Below are 27790 nucleotides of genomic sequence, written 5' to 3'. Positions count from 1 at the left end.
TTTTCCTTAAATGTTTCATACAATTCACCCAGTAAAGCCACATGGGTCTTGAATGTTCTTTATGGAAACTTTTAAGCTACAAATTTAATTTCTTTAATAGATATATGGCTATTTAAGTTATCTGTTTCTTTTTGAGTAAGCTTTAGTAGTTTATATCTTTCAAAGAATGTGTCCATTTTATGTAAGTTGTTGAATTTATTGGCATAAATTGTTCATAATATTCCCTTTTATTCTTTTTATATCTCCATTATTTGTAGTGATGTCACCTCTCTCATTTCTGGTAATAGTAATTTGACTCTCCTCTCTTGTTTCCTTATTTCAGTTTGGCTAGAGGTTTATCAATTTTATTGATCTTTTCAAAGAACACAGTTTTGGTTTCATTGATTTTTCTCTTTTGTTTTTCAGTTATCTGTTTCATTGATTTCTGCCTTTTTAGAATTCTGTTCTTATGCTTTGGGTTTCATTTACTCTAAAGGTAGAACAGGAGATAACTGGTGTGAGATCTTTCTTGTCAAAATAGATATTTTAGTACTCTAAATTTCCCTCCAAATACTGCTTTAGCTGTATCCCACAGATTTTTATATGACATGTTCATTTTAATTTACTTTAAAATACTTTCTAATATTCCTTTTAGGTTCTTAGTTGAGCATGAGTTATTCAGAAGTAAGTTATTAGTTTCCAAATATTTGGGAGATTTCCCATTTATTTGTCATTGATTTTATTTTTTTGAAATATGAGTGTTTTTATTTTTTAAATTTATTTAATTTAGATTCAAGTTATTTAATATACAGTATAGTTTTTGATTTCAGGAATAGAACCCAGTGATTCATCACTTACATACAACACCCAGTGTTCACCCCAAGTGCCCTCCTTAATCATGCCCATCACTCATTCAGCCTAACCCTCTCTGCACACCTCCCCTCCAGCAACCCTCTGTTTGTTCTCTATCTTTAAGAGTCTCTTATGGTTTGCCTCCCTCTCTGTTATCTTACTTTTCCTTCCCTTCTCCTATGTTCATCTGTTGTGTTTCTCAAATTCCACATTTAACTGAAATCATATGATATTTGTCTTTCTCTGACTGACTTATTTCACTTAGCATAACGCACTCTGGTTCCATTCACAGTGCTGCAACTGGCAAGATTTCATTCTTTTTGCTGAGCAGTATTCTACTGTATACATATATATATATCACATCTTCTTTGTCCATTCATCAGTTGACGTCATTGATTTCTAACTTTATTGTGCTCAGAAAACATACTTTGTATGATTAAAAGAACCCCAAACAACTGAGGTATAATTTACCTACTAGTATGCATGGGGTTAATCCTTTTAAATTTGTTAGAGACTTGTTTTATGGCTTAGCGCATGATTTATCTTGGTACATGTACCTGTGTACTTGAAAAGAGTGTGTATCTGCTGTTGTTGAGTGGTGGAGTATTCTATAAACTCCAGTTGGGTTAAATTGGTTGATTGCACTGTTCATATTCTTATTGATGATCTGTCTCCTTATTCTATCAATTATTGAGACAGATATTAAAATGTCTGACCATAATTATCAATTTGTCTGCTTCTCCTTTTAGTCCTATCAGTTTTGCTCCACATGTTTTGAAACTCCCTGATTAATATATCTTGAAACTCTTTGAATTGTTACATCCATCTGATGAATTGAAATGTCCCTCTTGATCTCTGGTAATATTTTTTGCTCTGAAATCTTCTTTGTCTGATAATGATATAGCTACATACATTTAAAATTTTAATAAAAATTGCCAAGTGTCCTCTCAAAAATTGGTGTTATATATGGTTTCTCCCCATTCTGGTCCACATTTATTGAGACTTTGATATGAAAGTTCTCTAAACATGTAATGTTTCTTCTGGATTTGGGATCAGCTAATACTCTTGCCAGACTCCTGGTTCTCTATCTGCACAATAGTGGCTGTAATAACAGCTCTGCCATCACGTGTGTATGGGAGTACAGGAGAGGGTTTAGGCATGGGGTTAAACGGGGGCAAAAGCTGGAAAAGACAAATGAGAAGTACTTTCATTGTCAGAAAAGGCGGTAGGTAAAGGGGCATCTGGATGCTTTAAGGCAATTTAAGGTATCAGATGAATTAGATCTCATGGCAGTGAACTTGTGATCTCGGAGTCACTATTAATAATTTTTAAGGAATGGAGCCTGTTAGAAGTACCCAAGACTGGAGACAGTCAACAGTTCTTATATTTTTAGTGAGTGGGGAAAAAAAATGTGTGACATTCATTCAGTGAAGAAAGTGATGAGTACAGGGAGCTAGAAAGGGTTCGCTAAAAACTTACTTAATTCATTCTATTTGCTGTTAGATTTGCCCAGTCAATAGATTTGGAAAGGTCCCAGGTGCTCTGATGCGGAGAGGTGGAACCAAAGCCGTTGTTAGAGATAAATAGATCCAGGAGATTCTGGCAGGTGGGTAGTAGGCCATCAAATTTAGACTAGGACCGGGTTTTCCTTTTACGTGTGTTTTAACACATTAGGTCGGGCCACAGCCTCTCCATCTGCCTGGATGAGGCGGCACCAACACCTCCCAACACACCACATTAAGTACTTAGGTCTAAAGAGCCTCTGTTTTGTAGTCTCTGCAGTCACTAGAACTATAAACAGAATACTGGCTAATTATTGTTTAATTATTGCTTAAAAACCAATTGGCACAATACAATCACTGCATTAATTACCCCATACAGCATCTGCTTTCTTTTTTGCCTTCATCCCCATCCCTCCCCAGCCCCTCTCCCCGCTTTAATTGAAATTCAGCTTGCTGTAACACCTCCTTTCTCCCGGCCAACTGGATCTCTCCATTCACAGGAGGGAGAGGAACAAAACAGAGAAGGCCCCCGGGGATTAGGGAGTTTTGACAGCTGTCCAAGAGGAGCTCAGAGATACCGGCCAAATACTGAAGCAGGACAGAGACAAATGAGAGACAGAAGAGAGTGACGGCGGGGGGGTGGGGGTGGTGGTGGGGGAGATGGGCAAGGAGACATCGCAAGAGGAATGAGTGGGACAGAGGCACAGAGACAGGCAGAGAGGTTTAAAGGGGCGCTGAAAAGGGGAAAAAGGAAACGAAAGGGCTAAAAACGAGAGGAACTAAGGCGAGACGGTGAGGAAAACGCCAGAGGCTCAGGAGGGGAGGGAGACGGGAGAGAGCTTTGTCAGGAAGGAGGGGGAAAAGTCCGGTCTCTAGAGACGGGTCAGTGCAGCTTGGGGACCCGTCTGAAGAGGAGGCGGGCAGGCAGCGTGGGGTTCCCCTCACACACGTGGGCGCCGGGTGGGGCGGAGGACCGCCGCCGGGCCGGGAGCAGCACAGCGCGGGCGCGGCGAGCCGAGCGCGCGGGGCCGCGGCTGCAGGGCCCCTGGGCGAGCCCGGCGGCCCCGCACTCGCCCTGCGGCCCCGCCCCCTCCTCGGCCGCCTCCTTCGCCGGGGCTTTTCCTGTGGGGCTCAGGAAGCCGGCCTAGTGCCGCCCCGAACAATAGCTCGCTGCTGGGGCTCGGCTCCGGGAGAGGCAGGCGCGCGGCCGCGGGGGAGGGAGGCGTCCGCGCCGCCGGGGGCTCGCGGTGAGCGGCCGGCCCCGGCCGGAGCTTCAGTTCAGCTCCGCGCTGTCCGGGTCATTGTTGGCCGAGACTGAGGGAGCGGGAGCCGGGGGAGGAGCTGGAGAGGCGGCGGCGGCGGGAGCCAGAGGGGGAGCCAGAGAGCGAGCGAGGGAGGGAGGCAGCGAGCGAGCGAGCGCGGGAGGGAGGAGGTAGGGAGACAGGGAGGGTGGGAGGGAGGAGGAAAAATAAAGAGGAGAGCCGAGCAGGGCTGAACAATAGAGACAGGCGGACGGGCGAGGAGAAGAGCCAGCTGCCGCTGCTGGGGAAGAGCGGGCGCCCAGGCAGCCCGGACCCCGGCCCCGGCCCGGCCCCGGCCAGACAGCAGGGCGGCCAGCGCCCGCGGGGAAGGGGTACCATGGGGGAGCCGGCGGCAGGCGCCCCCAGCCCGCCGCGCGCCTCCGCCTGAGGGAGGCTGGGCGTCCTCTGCCCCAGCCCCTCCGTCCCAGCCGCCCGAGCCGCCCGCCCTCGAAGCCGCGACTCCTGGTCTGCGGCCGCGGCCGCTGCGCCCCGCGCCCTCCGCCCAGCGGGCGCCCCGCAGCCCTCGGCCCCGGGCTCGGCCGACCCCGGCTGCCCACGGACGCCTCCCCCAGTCATGAACCCCCCGGAGGGGGCAGCGGAGGAAGGAGGAGCAGCCGACTCGGACGTAGACGCCTTTTTCCGGACAGGTAAGCTGGGCAGGGCGCGGGGGGGCCCGGGGGAGGGCTGCTGCTCGGGACGCGGCGTCTCGGACAAGTTTGGGGAAGGAGGGCTGTTGCTGGGGTGTGCGTGTCGGGGGGCAGTCCTCGGTGTCGTCGGACTGGAGTTGCCGAGATTGTTGTTGTTATGGCAATGCTGCTTGCGTTTTGGGGAGGGGTGGGGGCTGGGAGCCCGGCACCCCTCGGCGTTCACCCCACTTGCCGGAGTCGGTGCTGGGGAGGCGGGAGGCGGTCCCCTCGGCCGCCTTCTCCTGGAGCGCGGGGATGGGGCGATGTTGGATCACTTTGCAGCGCGCGGCTCAGCTACCGGCGGCCCCGGCCCCTCCCTCGTCTCCCCCCTCCCCCAGCGCCTGTCAGCCAGCCTCCGGCCGCCCGGGGCTGGCACCCCTTCTGGGGCCCGGGGCCCAGACGCGCGCAGAGGGGCAGCAGGGACCCGGAGTCGCGCACGCTGCAGACTGACAGGAGCCGGGCGGACCAAGGACGGTCAAGCCTGGTGCGTGCGGGCAGTCGGCGTCTCGGACTTGAGAGGCAGACGGGGCTGGGAGGGCGGTGGGCGCCTTGGACCTCCTCCGTGTCCTCCTCCAGTTCTGGGAACGGGCGAGCTTTTCTTAGGAATCACTCATTCCTGGAAGTGTGAGTTAGCGTCCTCCGCAACACACCCACTGGATCTTTTGCTTGCCTGTGGTATGAGAGTCCCCAGATCTGTCTTTCCAGCTGTTTGTTGCCCCTGCCGCCTCCCATCCCCCAGGTCTCTAGCTCTTGTTCCCGGGCTTCGCAGCCCGTTCGCCAGAACGGACACAGACCACCCTCATCTCCTACCACCTGTGGCCAGGGATTCCCCATCTCCCATTTACCTGTGGCTTCCACCAGTTCCTCATCTCCGGTGTCTGGAACCATTTTGTCTGCAATCTTTGTCCCAAGGAGTCCAATAAGTTATGGGGACCCTGCACATCTGCCGTGTCCTCCCGTAAGTTGGATTAGAGGACATGAACCAGTGGGGTCAAGGATCAGGTTAGCTCCGAAGGCTCTCTGCACACCCATCTGTTTCCTAATCTCATTGCCTTGCCCTAGAGGTCGTCTCTAGGGAAGAGCGTGGGGTGCTTTGTTGGGGAGACTTGTGGCTTTAGAAGTCAAGACTTGATTGGCCCATATGTTCATTTTCTGGCTGGTCTGAAGAGAAAAGAGCTGGAGGGCAGGAGCTGATGCCAGGGCCTGGAGAAAGTAGAGGAAGCCCCTGTTATCCTCTCCTGCTTCTCAGGACCAGCCTTCCCTCCCTCCTTCCTTCCTTTTCCCTAGACCAGCGTTCTGTATACACACTCGTATTTCCACCACCACTCACCTCTGTCAGTCTCTGTGTCTCACACTCACACACGCTGCCCAGGACCCAAAGCATGGATTCTAAAGAGGTGCCTGACCTAAGTTTATAACCTGACATCTAGGTTATAAGGTTCTGGGGCCTAGGTGATAACCAGAAATACTCATCAGGAGGTCTCCCCTCACACCCCCCACTGCCCCACCCCTCTTTCCTCTCATCTTTGGCCAAAGTCTGCCTTTTCTTAGCTCTAGGGAAAACAACCTCTTGGAGTGTGACCTTTCCCACCTTCCTTTTCTGGACCCACTTTCATCTTTTGACAACCACTCCTCCTTCCCCTTTCTTACTATCTAAATACTAGTTCCTGTCCATTCCGTGTCCCAGGCCCTTGGAGCTGAGTTCAGTTTCTGGAGGCTTGATAATTTCTGACAAATTCACACAGTGTTAATGGTGTTAATGGCCTGTAATGTTCCAATGTGTTACTTTTCCCAGGACCTTTCCAAATCCAATGTGTGGCTTATGTGTGGCTCAAATCATAGAATAGATAGCAGACTGGGGTCTGTCTCCTGTGGGACTTCTGTTGAGGATATTCCCCTTCCTCCTTGGGTAGCTTTTTTTTGGGGGGGGTAGGTCTGATGTGCAGTTAGAATCAGAGAAAGGTTTAATCTTCAGTGAATAAGGCTGGAAATGACTGATGGTCTGTAACAAGTTGCAAGTGGGGATGCACACTTTGGGGGGCGGGGTCTAGGACTGCCTCCCTTCGAGTCCCCCAACATGGTCCTCTGTGCTCTGCTTCCTGATCTCACCCCCACTAGTCTCAAGCCTAGGCTCTTGCTGGAGATTCTTAAGCCTGGGATAAGGCCACATTTTGTAACCTTCTCCCTTCTGATTCTCCATCCTTATGGAACATAGCACTGTACCTGGTAGCTAGACAGATTATAAATTTATTCAGTTGAACAACTGAGAAAGCTTCAAACACATTTTCAAAGTTCCATAGCACCAAAGTTACCCCCTACATTCTGGTGGAAAAATTTGCATGCACAAGGACCAGCCTGGCAATTGTTTTGTCAAACCCTTGGCATAGTGTGCTTCTAAGTAGGAATACTTCAAGTAATTCTGTCATTTTTGTCCCTTACTGGTCCTCTCCTGATTATTTTGGCATTTCAAGTCTCTTGACCAATTGATTAAGCTAAATTCCTTAAATCTCAAGTCCCTGCACACACACACACACGTACACACATACACACACCAACCCACTATTCTTATTGGTGGATTCCATATTGTCTTCTTAGGAATTCTCTGTTCCAAGCCTGGAGTGTGTCACAATAGTTTTATTTATCATTTTTCATTAGGTTGAGCAGGAGAAATATGGGAACTCAAAACGGAATAGAAACCAATTGGAATAGAAAACCAATAAGGACTTTTCAACTCCTACTAGGAGCCTTCTGCTGTCCAGGGTGCTGTGGAATACAAAAGAAATATTCCAAGTGGTCTTTGACCTCAAGGAACTTTTAAAAGGAATTTGACAATTATTGCTCAATTGGAGATTAATTATTTGGTAAATGTGGTTCTATAAAATAAGTTGATAGAACTATAGATGTAGTAGAATCAAAAGTAGTCCTTGAAGGGGGGTGCAGAGTGGGAGGAATGCCATGGGCAAAAGGCACATAGGAGTTTAGGGCATGGACCTTGCGGTTTCTGGGCTGACCAAATAGAACGAGTAGGTTAGGGAGCAATAGGAAATAGGGATAGGTAAGTGGGGCAGGACCAGATAGGGAGAGTCTTGGAAGTCCAAGGAAGGATTTGGACTGGATTAAGAGTTAGTAGGGAGTCATTTTAGGTTCTTGAGCAAGGGTACATCCTGAAGAAAGTGATATTTGGAAAGGTTAATCTGGGGGTAATATGACTGATGAAGTGGGGAGAAGGGAGAGAAAGAATCCAGGGAGATGGGAAAGTGATTCAGAGCTGAGGGGGAGGGGGCTTGCCCTAGGTTGGTAGCAAAAGGAATGGGGAGTCAGGGACAGCTCTGAGAGACATTTTCAAAGGCAGAAATGTGAGGATTTGTTGACAAATTGGCTATAGGGGGAAAAGAAAAGTAAGCCCATGAGGAAACAGAAGTAGCTGGGTTGAGAGTGTAGAGGACTAACAGTGTCCCACTGACATGGTCTGATTGAGGACAGGAACTGATTTCAGGGCAGATAATGATGTTGGCTTTAGAACTGGTGAACTGGAGATGACTGATGGACATCCAGGTGGAGGTTTTTTGTGTGTGTGTGTGTGTGTGTGTGTATGTGTGTGTGTGTGTGAGAGAGAGAGAGAGAGAGAGAGAGAGAGAGAGAAATGGGACTCAATACAGGAGTATGGGCAGGAGATTAGGGGTGGCGATGTGGACTTGGAAAGCTTCTGGGTCAAGGTTGGATGCAGCTGAAGCTTTGTGAATAAATACATCAGCTGTCAGAAGGAGAGACTGGAGGAAAGAGGGGAAGAACTAAAGTTAGAATTTGGGGATAAACCCTTATTTATAACAAGGCAGCAAAGGAGACTTGATCTTGGAATCCCTAGGGAGTCAGCGTGGGTTCTGATGTGAAGACAGGCTGCAGACAGGTTGAGCAAGAGGAGTGCTGGGTAAGTGTCACTGGCTGTAATGAAAACAAGGCCACTGTGAGCTCTCAGGAGCACAGTATTAGAAGAGGGAGTCAGAGTAGGGATTTGGGATGGTGGGTAGGAACCCATTACTTGCACAGTTTATCAGTGAAAGGAAAAAGAGATTGGGTGCCAGTCAGAAGGAATGTTAGTATCAAAAAAAGGAGTTCCTTCCTTCCTTCCTTCCTTCCTTCCTTCCTTCCTTCCTTCCTCCCTCCCTCCCTCCCTCCCTTCCTTCCTTCCTTCCCTTTCTTTCTTGCCAGGGAGTCAGAAGAGGTTTGCAGGTGGAAGGGAGAAAGCTTGTGGACAGGGAACACTGAAGATGCTAGATTAATTGTTGAGTTAGATACCTGGAGAGCTTAGACAAAAGTAGATTCCTTAACAAAAATAAGAACTTAGCTTTGGTGAGCAGAGGATTTTTTTTTTTTTTTTTTTTTTTTTTTTTTTTTTTTTGAGACTAAAAGGAAAAAAAAGTTAAAAGTTGTAAGTGAAAAGAGATTGATATGGAAATATCTTCTACCTAATCTTTTTGTTAAGCTTTGGTCCCGCGAGTCCGGACATTTTCACCTGAAGTGTTTGCTGCTACTTGGACTTATGCCAGCCTCAAACTCAACTCTGTATGTCTTTCCAATTCCCCACACTCGCTTTTTCTCTTGTCTTCCTTAGTTCTGTTAAGTGGCATCTCCCCTCTCCCAGTCATGATAATTAAAACCTTGGTTTCATCTGTGAGGAGTCTCTTTCCTCTAACAAATCCTGTTGAATTATGTTTCATCATCAGCCCCTGCTGTTCATCTGCAGCCTCTGCTCTAGTCCAGGACATATTATGCTGCCCACAACCTCCTTTCTTGTCCCTTGGAATCTGCTCTCTCATCCCCGCTCCAAATTGGCACCTGTAGGTACGATGGCACTAATTTCATCACATTGTTGCCTGGTTTATGAACCTACAGTGACTCCCTAGTGTCTCAGGGTCAAGTCCATACTTCATAGCTCAGTTCCAGCCAGGCTGCTTTTCTCACTTTCCAAGGGTACCATCTATTCTTGTACCCCCACTCTCTAAATTCAACTCAGTCTCCAAAGACTTGAGCCCCACCTTCTTCTGGGAGCATTCAGAGCTCACAGGACCAACTGTCTCCTCTGAAATTCTAAAACACTCACTTGTCTATACTCATGTTCCTACTTCATCAGTGGCATTGTGTTGTTTTTAGCTCTTTCATACACATAAGGCTTGTCTCCCCCATTGAAGTTACTTGTTCTTTGCATGTTAGGAAAAAGATATTTTAAAAACCTTGCAGTTCATCAAAAACAAAAATAAGTCACCTCCTCTTAATATAGATAAAACAAACATGGTAAAGTATAAGCAGTTGTTGAATCTAGGTGGTGGTATATTGGTATTGACTATACGATTCTTTAAACTTTTTGTCTCAGATGATAACTTTATTCTGCCTAGACAGAGGAACTGGACATCATTATGTCCTGATCATCAAGAAGATGTTATTCTGAAGTAACACCTATTGTGTGCAAAAATTCTCTGAGTAAATATCATCACTCCATCTGTGCAGTGCCAAGCACTGAGTGGTTTCTTCTGCAGCAAAGGAAAACATCTCTTTTTGACACTGTGCTTGATGTGATGCTCCAGGATGATGCTTAATTCATGTTTGTTTTCCATTTTGATTCTCTTTTACTTCCACCCACCATGAGTTGGGCTTTAGGTCACATCACTTTCCAGGAACTTCTTGGGGAGTATGGAGAGGACTTCGTTTTTCTGGAGATGGAATGTTGTTAATATTTCTAATATTTTATTTATGCAGGCAATTTCTACATTAATTATTTTAGAACATATCAATGACACCCAAGGACACCATAAGATTTGGGAGGTTTTGCTTCATCCTGTGCCACCAGTCATCAGTAGCTTGATTATTGGCACATTCTGTCCAATTGTATTTGAAAATCTTTTGGGGGAAATGAAAGAAGTGTTGGGACAAACTGAAGCCTGTAGCAATAGAAAGAAATTAGGTGAGAAGTAATAAAAATCTATGTGACTGTAAATATCAGTAAAACACTAGAACTGGTGAACTAGGAGTCCTTCTCAGATGTTAGAGAATTAACACTTTTACTTTATAGATCTCTTTCTGCTTCCAGGAGTAGGCAGTATGGTACAGTCCAGTGGTTCTCAGGTGGGAACAGTTTTGTCCCCCAGGGAACATTTGGCAATATTTGGAGAGTTTTTTTTTATTGTCACACCTTGGCATCTAGTGGGTAGAGGTTGAGTGTGCTGCTAAGCATCTTATAATGCACAGGACAATAAAGAATTTATAGTCCCCAGACATCAATAGTGTTGACATTGACCCTGGAATAGCTAGAAGATCATGGGCTTTGGGTCAGCTAGGCCTGACACTAACCAGGGGTAAATCTTGGGTTAATTATTTAATCTCTCTCATTTTCAGTCTTCTGCAAAATGGGATTAAGAATGCTTATTTCACAGGTTGGATGGACTAAACAGGAAAAAACAGGTGTAAACAGCATCTAGCCATTTCTGACACACAGTGGTAGCATAATACATCCTAGCTGCCTGCCCTGTTGTTCCTGCTGATTTAATTATTAAGTGAATATGCTTACACAGAGGCCGGGGGGTGGTCTCCAGAAGAGGTGTTGTGTAGGATTTTTTCCATGAGGTGGGAGAGGGTGCCAGAGAGGTGTGCGATGGAGTGCAGGGAGCCCGTGTGTGGAATCAGAAGGTGAGGGGGTTTGGGCTTCAGCTGTCTTGTATTCATTCAATCAATCATTTGTTTGACAGATATTTATGGGGTACCTGCTGCAGCCATGTACTGTTCTATGGGAGTGTATAAAATCATTACAAGAAAGAATATAGAGCAGGAAGGGAAATGTATATAAATATACCCCTTCAGGGAGCACTTGGATATAAGGGGTAGGAAAGGAAGGAAAAGCCTGTGAAGGAGGCTGAGAAGGTCAGGCAGGGGAGCAGGAGATGAACACTCCCCTTTGAGCTCTACTTCTCTGAATGACTTAGGCAAGTGACCTTAATATCTGTGTAGGATGAGGCTGATAACCCCTCTTCCCTTTCCTGTATAGGGCTGCTGAGAGATTCAAGTAAGGTACTATATGTGAGGTATCTTTATGTTGTACAGTTCTATATAATTCCATCCAAATATATGTAGATAGTTCCTTCTAAATTGAACATTCTATTACTCTAAGTGCCTCTCCTGACAAGTATTATTTTATTTAATCTGACCTCTATGAGACCTTTCCAGTCCAGGAAAAGACCTTCCCTTTCCTTTTTTCCAGGAAGAAAGCAGTCCTTCTCAGTTTTGGTTTCCCAAAGAGACTGGATGGGGGACCCTTCTTACAACAGGCCAGGACACTCCTGTTCTCTCCCCCTTCCACGAAAGTACAAAAATGCCAACCCCCCCAGCCCTCCAGATCCTGGCACATGGTCCTGTGCCTTCTGGAGGGACCCAGTGAGAATGGAGTTCTTGCTTCTGCCAAGCCTCAGGTGGGTGCAATGAATCAATCCTTTCCTGCACCTTCTCTGTCTGCATGCAGTTCAGACTCCTCCTGCCACTCCTTTGTGTGTGAATGACTGGCAGCAAAATAACTAGGAAATGATTGACGGCCACAGGACTGTTGGATCAATAGAGTTGCTTGAAATCGTGTCTACTGAGGAGTGAGGGAACAGAAAGAATAAGCTGGGAGGACAGAGGAATTAGTTCAAGGAAGTAGAGAAGAAACTGTTGGAGAATTAGCTTTGTCTCCTCCCTTTTTGCGTTATTAGGAGGGAATTGGACACTAGAAAACATGGATACAAGGGATAAGCAGGTAGGAAAGTGAAAAGCGGCTGATGAGTTGTACTGTCAAGTGGTTACTTCTTGAGCTGAGGCTTGAAGGATGGGTGGGATTTAGATGGGGAGGACAGAAAGTGTTGTGTTCCTAGGTTGGAATGGTGTTAGAAGGAGGTACAAGGACCCATGGCGTATTTGGGCCAGTAAATGGTCCAGTTAATGTGACTCAGAGAATGCAGGTGGAGGATCAATGGGAGATAAAACTCAGAAGGGGGTTGGGACCAGGTTGATTGATTGTTACATTTACCAAGCATTTACTGGACTCCCAGATCCTAACGGGCTTTAAATGGCAGGCCAAGGAGTTTGGTCTTTATCTGCAGTTTCCTTTTGGGAGCCACTAAAAATTTCTGGATGGAGTGGAGGCATGATCAGGAAGATAAATCTGGCAGCTCCATGAAGGGTTGAATGGAATGGGGGAGGAACTTTTGGCAAGTACTGGATTAGGAGGCCACTGTGATAGGTTAGGGGGCTCTGAACTTGAGATGCCACAGTGGAAATGGAGAGGAGGGGGAATGGCTGTGAGGGACCTTGTGGACATAGAGTCTATGGGACTTGGTAAGTTGAATGTAGAGGTGACAAGGAAGAGGCAGTAGTCAAGGATTATACCAAAGCCTAGAGCCTGGGTGACAGGGGGAATGGAGGTACCCTAAATGAAAATCAGGAGTTAGGAAGAGGAGGAGCAGCTATAGGGAGGCAGGAGGAGAGGGAGGATTTGGGAGTTTACTTTGGGACATGTTGCATTTCAGGTGTCAGTGAAATAGCTAGGGGAGGTGTTGGTTCTGTAGGCGGGTAAGGAAGGGAATCTGGAACTTTGGAGGGAGGCCAGAGCCAGAAATATAGATTTGGGAGATATCCGTAAAAAGTTGTGGCTGGAGCTATCAGAGTAGATGAGATAATAAATGAAAAGCATATACAGACTTAAGGGCAGAGGGCCAAGGACAGGGCTGGAGGAGAACCAGGGAGAGCAGTGCTTGGAGAAAAATGCTGCAGAGAGGTTGAGGGAGATGATGACTGAGCATACAGACTTGGTTATGGAAACTGGGGGGTCATTGGTAACCTTTGCAAGAACAGTTTCAATCCTGTAGGGGAGGTGGAATTCAAATTGCAAGGGGAATGGGGAGTGAGTGGAGGGGAGGAAGTGGTGGGAGTGCATAGAGATGACTCTTTGGAAAGGTTTGGCTGTGAAGGGAAGGTTAAAAATAGTGAGGTAGTTGGAGATGGGTAGCAGTTGAGGGGAGGCTTTTTTTAGGTAGGGAAGATACATGAGTACCTAGGGGTGGGGAAGAGGGAGAAGGCAGACATGAGGAAGAGAATGAATATTTAGGAAAGAGAGAAATATGGATGGAGGAAGGTCCTGGATGGGTCTGGAGAGGTGGATCTCAAGGTCAGCTGAGAGTCAGCCTTGGGCCAAAGATGGGGGTGGGGTAGGCAGACCTTAGTAGAGTAGCTGGCCAGAAAGGACCTTGGCTGAGGGTGTAATGTGCCTGATCAACAGCCCCACTAGAGGGAGCATCAGCTGGTTGGAGGTCCAGGGGCTCCTGGTGGTGTGCTTGGGTGTAGCATGAACTGAGGGTAGCTGTGAAGTGGACAGGCTGGGTTGGTATGGCCCTAGTAGGCCCTTGGGCAGAGAAGCTGGGGAGCTGGCTGGGAGATATCAAATTAGCAATCCTTTTTGAAGTGCTGGTGGCTTCCTCTTATAGGCTGAGGTGGGATTTGCTTCAGCCAATGGTGGGGTCTACAGAAGTATCTCCTGCAGAGTATTAGGTGGAGAGGCAAGTACCTGGGCTGGAGGGTGAGTGAGAAGAGGAGAGAGGGAGGTGGACTTATGTAAGAAGGTGTCAGATGGTTTCCTGAGTAGGGGTTCAGCCTGGTCATCAGGTAGTATATCTGTCAAGGATGGGGGACCTGCTCTTAAATTTCTAGAGTTTTCTTAAGGTTTCTAGAAGTCTCAGTAGAAAAAGGAAGCAGAGTAGGGATTATGGGATTATGGGAGAGCCTCTTGCACATTCTTCTCCATGATTAGGAAACCCTTCACACAAGAGGGAAGATGCCAGTGAGCACACCCATTCCTTTGGCCTGAAAGCACTTCCTCTGGCTCTCACTTTAGGGGCAAACCCAAGAGCTGTTATCAAGTCAGGGGTCTTAGGTGGCCTTCCAGAGGGAGGGGAAGTAGGAATCCAGGGTAAGGTGGGCTCTGTGGGACTGGGTCTAGAGTCCCTAGATTAAGAGGAAGTGGGAGTTTCTTTAGATGTAGCTCGGTCCCAGAATCTTAGCTGTGTGGCCTTGTGTAAGCTTCAGTTTCTTCATCTGTAAAATGGGTTAAAAACATTCCTACCTCTCAGAATTGCTTGATGTTTATAGATATATATTGTGACAGTTATGTGTATATTATAAATAGTAATAGGGCATTTATATTATAATAGATTATAATTGTATATGTATGACAATTTTACATACATATTACAATTATATTACTAGTTAGATAAATCTTTACATTGTCCAAATGATAAAAATTATGATGCTTCAATAGCTGCTTTCCCTCCTTCCTTCCTTCCCTCCCTAACAGTGCAGAGATAGATAAGGATGGAATTTTTGAGCTTGCAATTACAGTTATTCCAGGGCATGGCAGGCAGGGACTGGGAATGTAGCTAAAATCCTGCCTTTTACACTCTTACCCTGCAGTGAGGGACAATGGCCATCTATAGGAGGGTGGGGGTGGGGGAACAGTATTGAGATGGCAGCTGGACAGTGGGCCTAGGAGGAGGCCCGGGAGACTGGCAGATGGTTAATTGGATGTGACAAAAGGGGGCTGGGAGGAGGAGTCTGGGGTCTCCGGGGGGATTCCTGTCTCTTACTTCTTACTGTCCTCGAAAGGTTGTTGTGAAGAGAGAGAGGAGTGGCTCCAGAAGCAGTTGGGGGAAAAGGCTGCCAGGACTCCATGTTGGATATATGGCCATGGAAGGACAGAGTGCCATTGGGAGTAATGTCACAGCTTTAATTTTTAGGGTGGGTGCAAGATATTAAGTCTCTTCTCTCTACCCCAGTGCATTGGCACTTAATATGCTCAGGTACTTAGATATAAAGAAAATGCTTAACCAAATATTAGAACAATTTTCTAGCTATTCTTTCTGATCCCAATCACTGAGTTTTGACAGCCAAATATCATCATTACTTTTGATAAGAACTGGACAAAGAACTGATGAATTTTAGGAGAAATCAGATTTCAGAGACTGAATCTCTTTATTCATTCTTGCACTCATTCATTTAAGTGTCAAACACCAACTGTGCACCTACCAAGTGCCAGGCAGTGGGAATACACAAACAAGTTAGAAATAATCTTTCCCAAAGGAGGGTAACAGTTTAGTGGGATTGACCGATGCATAAGCAAACAATTGCGTTGTAGCATAGTAGGTGCCGTAACAAGGATTGGGTGTTGTACTTTGAACATATAGAGGAAGGATCAACAGCCTCACCTGGATGGATGTTGGATTCAGTGAAGAGGGGTTGGCTAGGCTGAAATAGATGAGGAGGTGGTGAAAATGAAGACAGACCACTTTTGGAGAAGTTTGGCAGTAAAAGTAAGGAGAAAATGAAAATGGCAATTGAAAGGACATTTTGGGAGTACAGGTAGTGTTCTGTTTTTTGATCACAGGTGTGATCTGTTTGTGAAATGTCAGAGACCTGTAAATTTATGTGTGCAGTTTTATGCATAAACATTGTACTTCAATAAATATTTTTAGGGGTGCCTAGGTGGCTCAGTTAGTTGAGCGTCTGACCCTTGATTTCAGCTCAGGTCAGGATCTCAGTCCTGAGATAGAGCCCCATGTCAAACATGAGATTCCCAATTAAGAGGTTATCTCTGGAATGGAGGGACAGTTGTTCTTCCGTAGCTGTGGGAAAAGACCAGGTTGTTATAGGTCAAATGCTAGAGCTTTTATTAAACTGACCTCCATCTTCAGATAGCCAAGCTTATCTGACAGACTGAGGGATGCTGAGAGCTTGAGAAGAGAGGAGATGAAATGGATCTATTTGCTGGAGAATCAGTGAGAATTGCATGAAAAATGATCTGTCCATTGGAGTTTAGAGTGGACTGAGTGTGCAGGCTTCTGCATCTTGCTTAGCCCTGGAGGCTCTGGAGTGGATGTGACAACAGTGGACTCTTGAGTGTGACTTGGACAAGATGTCCAGGGTAGGGATGAGGTGTGCAACAGACTTGTTTGGAAACTAGCCTCTTCCCCAAACCTTACTGAACACTGATGACGCTAAGACCTTTTGGATCAAACAGTCATGTCTGATTTCCCCATGTAGGCTGTACATACCTTTTGTTTTGGACTTGTTTGTATTCTTCTCAACACCCAGATCAGTGCCTTGCGGTTAATACTTGCTTATTTAGTATTTGTTGTCTTGATTTTTTTTTAAGAGCTATTTATTGGTGTGTAGGTCATCTGGGAGTTTTATAATGAAACACTATGCTAAGGAAATAAATCATTTTTTTGTATGGATGGGCAGTTCTACCTTAAAAAGACTTATGAAATCAATATTGACTATGAAATATATCACAGCTCTTGTTGCTTCTGGATTAATTAGAAGGGACCCCTTTTATTGCTTGCTTACAATATTCATGTATATCATAATCACTGGAAAACTGAAACTGTACTCTTTTTCAGAGAAACCCATGTAGAAAGTTCAAACACACAAATGGATTAGCTAATCAATATCAAGTGAGTGTCTGCCATGTGCCAAGTATTATGCTAGGTATTAAGGGTGCTTCTAAAGATAGGCAGCAAATGGTCCCTGTTTCTGAAGAGTTTATGGTCTTATTGAGTTTGGGGGACTTATATAGGAAAAAATGGCTAATTGGAGATCAATCAGAAAGGGAGTTTCGCTCTTTCACTGATTCATTTAATATGTGTTTATTGCCAATAAGCTAAAAGATAATTTAAATAAGTGGTAAACAAGGTTGCATTTAGAGAGATTTGATTCTATTATAAAAATAGAACATTTATTTTTCTATTATAAAAGCAATGCAGACTTACTGTAGAGTATTTGGAAACTATGATGGAGTATAAAGGATAGAAAAGTCACTGTAATCTCATCGTCCGGAGAAAGCCCCTGCTTGTTAGTTTGAGATATTTCCTTGTGGTCTTGTTTCCTATGTGCATTCTCTCCCTTGATCTATGGTTTGTTTTTTGATCATCAAATTAAGGTGAAAAACAAATTAGGGCGTGATAGAATTTTTCCTAAATGAGGCCATTTTTCCCAGTTAATATAAATGTATGATATACCACTATACACATATCTGTTGAGCAAAGTAAGACATTCATAAGCCAATTAACCTTTATATGGGAATAATGTCTGAAGACAGAGGATCTGTTGGTTTTTTGGAATGGTAAAGGCATTGATGCTTATTGTTGAAAAAATATTTATGCAAAACAAAAGTACAGTATCTATGGTCAAAAGGAAATACTCTTTCTCTCTTCTCCTCCCTGATGTTAAGATAAATTCAGCAGATATACATGCTTGGTGCCTATACAAGTACGTGTTTATACAAATGTATAGCTTTCTTTCTTACTGCACTTAACAAAAAGAGAATCAGGCTATATCTGTTATTCTGCAACTTGCTTTTATCACTTTATAATCCTAGACATTTTTCCATGTCAGTACATATAACTCTACCTCATTTGTTTTAGAATTGTGCTACTTTCTGTTATATGGATGCACCACATTTTATTTAACCATTCTAATGATGGACATTTATAACCCAGCTTTTCTGCAGACCAGTGTTTGATCTGGGACATTATTTTGTCCAAAGAGTAGCAAGAAGGGTCACCCATTATTTGGTCCTTTTCAAAGGTGACTGTAGGACAACCAATCATAGGTTCAGGATGTTCTTTGCTTTTATCCTCAGAAGAGAGGGAGGACAGCTAGTCCCTGTTTTCTGAAGGATAACACTCTGTGTAATATGTAAGGACACTTTTGTTAGTGACATTTAAATAAGTGGTCTAGGCCATTAGCCTCTTTTGCTGTGTGTCTTTAAGTGACTTAGGAGCCGGATTTGTAGTCATAATTAGCCAAAAAAAAAAAAAAAAAAAGTCAGTGTGTTCTGTGGGCTTGAGTGAAAGTTAATTCCAATACCACAGGTATGGAAGTGTTTTAGGTTGTGTGTGCAAAAGCGATAGTCTGTATTTGACTAGAAGTTCTTCCTGCCATTAATTAGCTCTGTGACTTGGCCAAGCCAGTTAACATGTCTTTTTTTTTTACAGATGGGGCCTCTGTTTCCTTATCTGAAGAAAGAGGTAAACATACTTGTCTTGCCATACCTCATAAGAAGAGTATGAGATAAAGTGGGATAATTTAAGGAAGTCACTGTGGGCAAACAAAATTGCTGACTAAATGAAAGGAATTTTCGTCAGCTGCCTTTCTCTGAGCTCTCCCTTGGTTTTGAGTGTGGTTGAAAGCTGAGCTAGGGGACTTGGATGGGAGTGACAGCCCGTACTATGTTTGAGGACTGTACATTTTTTCATGTCTGGTAGGAAATTGGCAGCACTAGAGATGGAGTGAAATGTTTCATGATATGTTCCATTTGCTTTTGGAAGAGAGACATGTGTATAAGAGTGGAAGAGTGGCTCGTCTAACTGCCCAGAATGGGGGAGGTTTTCTTTCTGACGGGTGACAGTGTGGCTCAGTTGCACACTTTCTCCTTATTACCCAAATGTGCAAAGAAAACATAGCTTTTAAATGTTCTAATGTGGAGCTAATCTTTCTCATGAGACCCTAAGCTACCTTAACTAGTTATTAGTATATGAAGTTTTTTTGTTTTTTGTTTTTTGTTTTTTTCCATTCTCTTCTGGACTAGTTTCTTTGGATGATTGTTTTTTTCAGATAAATTACTCAGTCACTCAGATTTTCTCCCATTCTCCCACTTCTCTTCAGTATGGGGTCTGGGTGTGTAGAGGTGGGGGAAGGGAGAGAAGGGTGCTTGGAGCTACCGTATAATGACTAGTCTGGTCTGGTCTGATGCTTGTACTGGTATTTGGCAAAGGTGTGGCTAGACCTGTCCTGCTTTTGGGGGTATTTTGTTGATGCTCAGCACTAACATTCATATTCTGACTATTTGCCTATGGAGTCAAAGTCCCTGCACGGAGTCAAAGTCCTTGCATGTGACAGCCTCAGTGTTCTGACCCCAAGCCTTTGGTCACTGACTCTCTGAGTACCATCATCAGGGAACAAAGAAGTATGTGGTTTCTCAGCTCAGTCAATGCCAACTGTGAGAAGTCAGAAGCTCTACACCTGGCTCACCTAAATAGGTACCCACCTTGGCCAGTGCTCTGCTTTCATACCCTCACCTCCACACCATACAGATCATGGTATGTGGCTGGTAGGCATTCTCCTACAGGCCCACTGCTTCCTCAGGGGTGGCCTCAGGGTTCTCCAGTGTCTTCACGCCTATTGAGATCTTCTTTTCTAAAGCTGCCTCCCTAAAACCTATCGGGTGTTGAGGTGTTCATATAGGAGGAAACCAAGACCCTGGTGTCTGATTTCCTAGACTGAAATTTCCCATATTCCCCTGATGTTTGATCCTTCCTTCAAGGCAAGAATCTCTCTTATGTCACATCTTTTAAGCTTGCTTGCTTGCTTTCTTTTTCTTTCTTTCTTTCTTTCTTTCTTTCTTTCTTTCTTTCTTTCTTTCTTTCTTTCTTTCTTTCTTTCTTTCTTTCTCTTTCTTTCTTTCTTTCTTTCTAGAGGAAACACATGTATGCATGCATGCATGAAGGAGGGAGGGGCAGAGAGAGAGAATCCCAAGTAGGCTCTGCACTGACAGCTCAAAGCCAGCCCTACACAGGGCCTCGAATTCATGAACTTTGAGATCATGACCTGAGCTGAAATCAAGAGCTGGATGCTTAACTGGCTGAGCCACCCAGGTATCCCCAGAGTACTCTTTACCTCTCATTTAAAGTGATCTCAGTGGTTAAGTCCACCCAGTCTGGATCTTGGTATGTTAATGGCAGTTTGAGAATTCAAGTTGCATACTAACAAACTCCTATCCTGGGTGTTAGTAGCTGAACATTGATGCTTTCTCTTTGCAATCTACTATAACTAACCTAAACTTCTATGAGGTAAATAGACGCTTCTGGGCAGCATAAGGGGAAGGTAATTATATGTAAGGAGAAAAATACATTATATTTTGAAGAGTATTACCCTAATTAAAGCAATAACTTTGGGAAAAAAAAGTTTAGAAATGGAGCTTCTAAAGTTGTCTTCTTTAGGATTCCATCTACATACATGTGTATGTCTGTGTGCATGTAAACATGCCAGGATATGATGATGTTGAGTCTTCCTGAAGGCCTTTAGTGAGCACTTCTGACATCCCTTGCACTGTACTACAAATGGAAGTATGGTACAGCCTCTGTCTTCAAGGGACTCCCAGTCTTTGGAAGGTGAAAGAGTGGCAGTGGATTATATACAGAGTTGCACTGCTGAATCCTGCTTTCCCAGAGGTTGGTGTTTCAGTCTGGTAAACATGACTGATGTTTGAGGTAGAGGACGTAATGGGCCTGGCGCCCCTTACCTTGCTTGGATCTGCTCTTCTAAAATGGCCAGTTCTAGGTAGTTTTGCTTTTTCCAAATAAAGCTAATTCTGTTAGCATCAGTCTAAGTTTCCATGAACATATATTCTACAGAAAGGCCATGGTAAACAAGATCAATTTAAATTGATAATAAATAGAGAAATGATGTACAACTGAGGGCTGTTGCTCTCCTTCTTCTGTGATGGAGTTGTTTGTTGTCTATAACTAAAATTCTGTTATCCCTTTTAGCACAGGAAAGCTTCTGTGTTTTATATGGTGTTTCCACTGCAAGGCTCTGGGGTTCAAATAGTCTTAGTGGCTATGATCAGTGTTTCTATCTTGACCAGGGAAAATGGGAACTTTGGTCTTTGTGAAGGTGGCAGAAACTGGGAGACTGGCAAATCAGACAGACCAGGAAAGCACAGAGCAGAAATTAAAAAAGCAGGTAAATATGGTGTCAGATGGTTGGGTCCAAGAGGAAAGAGGAGTGGGCTTGGTGCCAGGAGAACAGTATTGTTATTGATAAACTTGGTAAATCCCTTTCCCTCTCTGAGACCTCTGAGAGTATTGAGCTAAGTGGCCTTGAATGTATCTACAACATTCTGAGCCAATTAGACAACAGAAAAGCCAGCAGGGATAGAAACCAGGTGGTAAGTAACCTGGTTCTGTGAAGTCTTTCCATCCTTCTGAGGCTTTCTGTCTCTGCAGCTTGAGACTGCTTAGTCCACCTGGTGCCAGAGCTCATAGGTGACCCAGCATTCTTGCCTGGGGAAGACGGGCTCTAATTTCCTTGGGGAGAATCATCCTGGTGGTCAGCAAGTGGGCTCAAACTATTTTGGCCTTTAGAATCTTTTGAAAGAAGGATGAAGCTTCTGGGATTTCTGGGCCTGTGTGGAAAAGGCTATCCTTTCTCAGCTTGTTCCTTTGGATCCCAAGCCTATAATTAGAGATATACTTCAATACCATAGATAATGCCTTCATCAAGGCCCCATCAGAGCTGCTCTGCCAAGGCACAGGGAGGACTAACTTAATGATCTTCCTGCCAGCTCATGTCCTTGAACTTTTCTTCTATTGAGTAAGATAGAGAAGATAGTGAAAGCAATCCAAAACCTTCATTTCCTAGGGCATGTGCAAACCCAGCCCAGCCACATCATCTCAAAAGGAGGCACTAGGCAATTAAGCAGGTATCTTGGCTTTCTTCTAGGTTTCCTTCTACCCAGAACTCCTTCTCCTTTCCTGCGCATTCTCTAGACCTTCAGAAAACTCATATTTTAATAGAGGGAAACACTCCATTTTTGAAAAGTACACTAAAACATTCCAGGTACATGGTATGACTATGCAATGGAATGCAGGAACACAGACCAGGGTGTGGGGAAGCCTATTTAGGCAGCTGTAGTGGTGGTCATAGAGTAAATGTGCTTGAATGGCAATTGGAAGAGGAGTTCATTATCCAGTGTGACAGCGTGGGGAGGGGCATTCCTGGCAGAGGGAGAAGGGTGGGCAAAGGCAGAGAATTGTACAAGGTCATGGAGAGTTAGAGGTTATAGGGTGAGAGAGACTGGAGAAACATGTGAGATTTTGGATTTTCATATTCCAGGATTTGGATTTTATCCTGTGAGCAGTGGGGAATCATAAGGGATTGAAGTGATAGAATAAAAATTATAACTTAGGCCAGCACAATGTTGGAAGGGACACAATTGGAGATGAAAATTCTAGTTAGGAAACTACTGAAAGATAGTTGATGATACAAGGGATGTAATGGTGGTGGATTTCAGGTCAAGTTGATGTAAGGTTGAAGGGGAGGTAAAGTGTCAGATAATCAACAGGGTTTTAGCTTTGGTTGTGGGTAAAGGGCGATGGTGCTTTCACCAAGCCTGGCACCACAGAAGTCACACTGGAATCCTAGCAACATTTCATAAGCTACCAGAGCTTTTTACTGTGAAGGGAGTTAGCACTGTTCTATTATTGCACTTCTTTAAACATTTTGAATACAAAACATAAACAAAATGACTGAAGGGTGGACAATTATACACACAGATATCTTCTCCCATGAGGATGGCAAGTGTGCATGCCTTTGTGTGTGCATATATGTGCTTGTGTGCACGTGTGTGTAGTTGCTTATGCTCTGGATGCATATGCGTGTGCTGCTTCCATCAATACTGGGTTCTCGACACAATATCATTTTTCAGCATTAAAATTCCCATCACCTCCCAGAAGTGCTCCCTTTAGGATCCATTTCTGCTTGGCTCAGTGTGCACAAACATTCCAGTGGGATTGATTGCTTGTGTCAAATTAATTTTTTCCCTTCCCAGGGAGTGTCTGCCATGTGCAAAACGGGGAAATCCCTAGGTCTGTAGCCAAATGCAAGTTCAGATAGACGAGTAAAGTCAGTCTTGGGTCAAGAATTGGCTTAGATGGCCACAGAGGCTGCACCTGGATACTTAAGACACTTCTCCCAGCATGCTTTGTGTCTGTTCCTAGGCAACAGGAAACTTGAGGCTGGGTAGAGATGGTTGCATATGAGAGGCTTGAGTCTTTGTAGTATTAGCTATGGTACCACTTCCTGATCTCTGCCCCATTTTCCAGTTTCTGATTTATATAAAGGTTGCAGAAGCCTCTGGAAGCAAATGGAGAAAATGCTGACTGTCCTTCACCTGACTGCGGGGCAGTTTGCTGGGAAAACTTTGGAGGGAAGCTCTGGGATAGTTTTCCTTTCAGCCCCAACCCTGATGGTTCCCTGTAGGTTTTAGTGGATACTCAGAATGGACCTCCTAGGCATTTCCCTAGAAGGTAGCCCTTAGTTGCATGGTGCTCAGCCAGCCAGTCTTACCATACTATGCCTGACTCCAGACACCAGATCAGGGACCTTTCCCACAGTTGGAACCATCGGTCAACTGACCTGTGTGCACCAGGGTAGTCTAGGCTATGCTATCCACCAATGAATTAATTTGTATCCCAGCAGTTGAAGCTTTGTGAGATGGATGATAAGGTTCCCCTGAGAATGGTTATGTGTTCTTTTCCTGTAACCTGAAATTCTGGAAGTCCTGATTAACATTTATTTACTTTAAGTTCAGCTTTGTGGCTTACCGCTACCAGGAGTTCCTGCTAAAGTTTCTTTATCAGCTTATTGTCTATAGTCTAGTTGAATATAGCTCTTTAATTAGTGGGATTATGGCTAGTATCTTATCAGTTAACCACTAGCCTTCAGAACCTTTGGAACTTTAAGAAGTCTGATGAATTTTTCATCCCAAAGGGTAAAATGCTAAACTTCCACATTATGTCTTGTAACAGCTACTTCTTTTGGTGCGTGTATGTGGGATTTGGATTCCATTTGCCAAGAACTTTTACATAAATCAATAACAGAAATGATTTTTAGCATTTCCCAACAGATTCTGTAATGTATCACTTCTAGTGGAGGGCACACATCAGACTTGGTTATACAATTTAATTCTCTATAATTCTTATAGAATCCGATTGTAATGTCTGGTTTTTGAGTCAGGACAATTGGATTGTTAGAGGGGTACTGGGTTTGCAGAACTCTGGTAAACTGTTGCCAGAGTGCTTCCTCCTCCCCACTTCTCTTGCCACCCAGCAAGTCTCTTGAATCCAAAAGCAGATCATCTAATTTCTTCTCTCTACTCAGTTTCTAAACTCTTATAGCCATTTAGTATGTCTCACCTAGTTTGTTTTGATGTATTTATTTGATTTGTTATTCACAGGGGTAATTTTCTGACTGAGACTTTTTTCAGACCATCCTAATTATTTTATCTAGCATTATGCTAGGCGTGGAATAGTGTGTTTGTGACTTTGCCTTTAGCTTTTAGTTTTCCCTGTGAGAAAGACCAAGGCAGCTGCTCAGATGAGGTCCTTTATGTCAGACACATAGCCAAGTATGCAATCATGTGCTCCCTGAGGTTTCCCAGAGCCCCTAGGACCATAGAAGTCTAGATTTGGCAGGACCTGAGCCAGAAATGGCACCATGAAATCCAACCCCAAATCTCTAATGTAGAGCAGAAGGGCAATTCCTTTAGGACTGCAAATACTCTGGTGGGTGTCATTTTTTTCCCCATGCCAAGACTTTTAAATTCTTATGCATTTAAATAGTTCTGTGTCCAGGTAAATGCTTTATTCATTCCTTCTGAGACTCTTGATATGTGTACTCATGAGGCTTTGTTCTCTGGGACTTTTCCATTTCTGGGCTGTTGGATTCAATTTTATCTCCCCATACATCAGCTTATGGTGAGAACTTTGCAAATTCCTGGAGAGCCTTTGTAGAGGTTAAGAACAAAGGAGGTAATTTATCTCTTCAAGTGTCAGGGCTTTTAACCCTATATTAGTTGTAGTTGGGGCTGTGCTTTCCAGATATTGCTCAGCCCTTGAAAGGAAATTTGCATATGATTATATTTTTTTGGAGGGGGACTCACCCCAAAATATCAGCAGTAGAAGGCTGTTCTGTTTTGGATGTCAGTAGAGATCTCAAGTCTGCTGGCTGGCTTGTAGCACTATAGCTGCAGTATGGTACAGAGGCACATGTCTCCGGTCTGGAAAGCCCTGTGTGCTGCTCTCAGCTCTATGCTGGCCTCCTGTGTATTCTTGGGCAGGCCACTGCACCTCCCTGGGCTTGAGTTTCTTCACTAGAATGTGAAGGTGCTGTAAGGGATGGTTACTGAAGTTCCCTAAATCCCTAAGTCATTTTGAGGTTGTTTTGAGAGTCTACTTAGGAGAAGGTCCTCTTGGCTTATCCCAACTCTGAGAAAATGCTGGTCCTATAAAGATTGACTGGGGTGGGGGTGAGTCCCTGTGTTTGCATATGACACACAACATTTAGAATAAATTATCACCTGCTGATCTGTTCCTAGCCATTAAAAATCCAACAATAATGAACTAGGCTTGCCAATCTCTGGGTATGCTGTATGAATAAATTCTGAGACAGTTATAGTATACTTGGTTCATACTTTTATAGGACCTGCCAGATATTTTTGGGCTTCCTAAGAAAGTACAGTCAACAATTTTGGGGTAGCTATAATCTATTTATAACAACTACTCTTAAACATGGTTTGTTTCCTCTCCGGGTCTGTAAAGAAGATTTTTAAAGGAAAAAAATTTGTTTGAATTTTCTCAGAGCCTCCAACTTCTTTAAATTGGATATTTGGCAAATCTCTTTCCCCAGAGATATGTGTCTTGGCTGGCCCTGCCAGATCTTTTCCCTCTCTATTAGAGGGAGTTTTAACTTCCATTGATTTATCCTTTACCACATTTGGCTTGGTCAAGAGCCAATGGGGGGGGGGGGGCAGTTGTCAGAATGCTCCTTTGGACCTTACACCTCCAGGACCATATCCTGTTCCTTTTTTTTTTTTTTAATGTTTATTTATTTATTTTGAGAGAGAGCATGATGTGGGGCTCAATCTGTGAGATCATGACCTGAGTCAAAATCAAGAGCCAGATGCTTAACTGACTGAGCCACCTAGGCGCCCCTGTTCTTTTTCTTAGAGCCTCCCCCACTGCATCCCATCTTCTGCCACTCTGTCTTCAGATATAAGTATTATTCTGGAAGCTGGGAAGAGGGTGAGAAACTGGGAACTTAGGAAACAGAAGCAAGATTTAAAGGTCAACAAATTCTCTAAGTTTATAGAATGACTAACAGTCAGACCAGAGAGTGTTACCAGGTCAGAATGCACTCCAAACCCAGATTCAGGACAGCAAGGGCCCAGGGAGGAGGAAGATGGATAAAGGCCAAGAAGATGAAATGGTAGAGGGTCAGTCAGGGAAAGCAGTAAAGGATCTACTCAGCATCCGGGGCATCTGCATAAGTGAAAGGGCAGCCAGAGAGGGAGAGATGGATGTGAGTTCCAGCTATAGAAGTCTTGTTGATTGAGGAATCTCTTCACTTTGTCCCTGTTCCTTGCATGTAGAGGTGCCAACTCCCAATTAGGAGGAGCCCAGTGAGAGCACCTGGCACATGGTTCTTGATGTCATCAACGGCTATCCCCATGCCTCCCTCTGGATCAAGTCATTCCATGAGGCTCTGCCTTTTCTGCTGCTCATGGGCCTTCTGTTTTCTCTGTTTAGTGAGCCTGCCGGTATCCAGACTATTCTTTAAGCTTGGGGTTAAAACTCGAAGGTTCAAATATCTGACTGTTAAGAAAGTGAGACACTGGGCATCCCATTTCCCCATAGGACATTATCCTTCAGCCCTAGAGGGTCTTCATCTGTGTAACTTTCCCCTTCAGTTCATGATACCAGAGCTGCTTCCTGTCTTTTTTGGTTCTGTGGCTGATGCCACATTTTCATGTTGAGTCCTTGGGTGCAGTTAACTCACTCTGATGGGTGGGCCAGGTGCTCTTTCTGGCCACAGGTAAAACAGATTGTACCCTGAAGCGGCCCATTTATCTTTGTCCTCTTCTTATGTAAACATGGGAGGCCCTTACTGTTTTTTAATCCATACTCTCTTCTGAGTTATTGTTTTCTTCCCTCTTGAGCTGGCAAGTTTGGAAGTTACACATCTCCCCATGGTGCCAAAGAACATCAGCGTTATCTGTGGTGTGACTCAGCACTTCAGGCTTTGTAGTCCTGACCTGCAATTGGATTTTTCTGGGATTTCCTACTAGAATTGATCCAGCCCAGTGAAATCAATGAATTTCCCTGTAATGTCTATCTTTGCATCCTTTACCAATGGATTTAATGTCTTCTTCAGCCTTTTCCAGATTGAACTATCCATCCTCCAGGCTGAAGATGAAAGTGTCTAGATTTATAATGTTTTTTTTTTCTTTTTTTAAACATCTAGGTTTGAGTTTTGGAAGTAGCTTTTTAAAATGTAATGTGAGAAATGTCACTTTGCATCAATTATTGGTTAATACCTACTTGAGTCCAACTCTTGTTTTATTGGATATATGCTCCTCATAATCCTCTTCCTTGTCCTCCCTTTGCAGAGACTTTCATTATATAAAAAGAAGGGATTGGGTAGGGGAGAGGTTCCCAAACTTTCTCGGCTCATGGTACCTTCATGCCTCACTGATTTTCCCGTGGCACCATTAGGCCAAACCAGACACTTAATAGATCTGTTCATAAAGCTGTTAGATCCCCAAACCTTAATAAGTTCT

The 27790-nt window shown here is 44.4% G+C and overlaps 1 long non-coding RNA gene across 1 annotated transcript in view; it reads left to right on the top strand.

The window, feature by feature from the left end:
• Positions 1–3849: 3849 nt before the first annotated feature.
• Positions 3850–27790, top strand: part of LOC120227048 — a 128272-nt gene continuing 104331 nt past the window's right edge. Inside the window, exon 1 of the long non-coding RNA XR_005527160.1 lies at positions 3850–4281. This is a non-coding gene — a long non-coding RNA (uncharacterized LOC120227048). The remainder of the gene's footprint in view (positions 4282–27790) is intronic.

Source organism: Hyaena hyaena, unplaced genomic scaffold, assembly GCF_003009895.1.
Source record: "Hyaena hyaena isolate Hyena2069 unplaced genomic scaffold, ASM300989v1 scaffold_1971, whole genome shotgun sequence".
Lineage (NCBI taxonomy): Eukaryota > Metazoa > Chordata > Mammalia > Carnivora > Hyaenidae > Hyaena > Hyaena hyaena.
The sequence above is the reverse complement of the archived record's forward strand: the minus strand, read 5'-3'. Positions and strand labels throughout refer to the sequence as shown.